Raw genomic sequence first — 464 nt, 5'->3', positions numbered from 1 at the left:
ACAATCTACGTGAAAATACAAATAGTAGGACTTTATTGTTGAAACCATAGAAATGTATCAGTGTGGCTTTAGACTTCAGTTACTTGATGTAACAGCATCACTTTGGTTGACCACAGCAAGTGCTTTTAAAGCTTCAGCAGCTCTGCTCTTATAGACAGCTTCTATACACGTGTGAACAGGCAGACAGAACAAAGCGGTTTAACGCCGTGTAATAAAAAAAAGACACAATGAATAGATGATGAAGCTGAACTTTCAGTCTTTATATTTCCAATCTAATTTACCAAATTACATTTGTTATGCTAAACAGAACACAGAAAGTTTGAAATAGGTTTGATGCAGATGCAGGATAATATGGCATGACACATTTTTGTTGGTTGCTATTTTCAACTGACGTGAAACATTCTATTGATGCTTAATACACTAAAATGTGCAAAAAGGTGATTAAATACATAAATAAGTTCAAG

The sequence above is a fragment of the Morone saxatilis genome, unplaced genomic scaffold (assembly GCF_004916995.1).
Source record: "Morone saxatilis isolate NCDOM2014 unplaced genomic scaffold, NCSU_SB_2.0 Contig4, whole genome shotgun sequence".
NCBI classification, from domain to species: Eukaryota; Metazoa; Chordata; class Actinopteri; family Moronidae; genus Morone; species Morone saxatilis.
Note: the sequence above shows the minus strand (reverse complement) of the source record.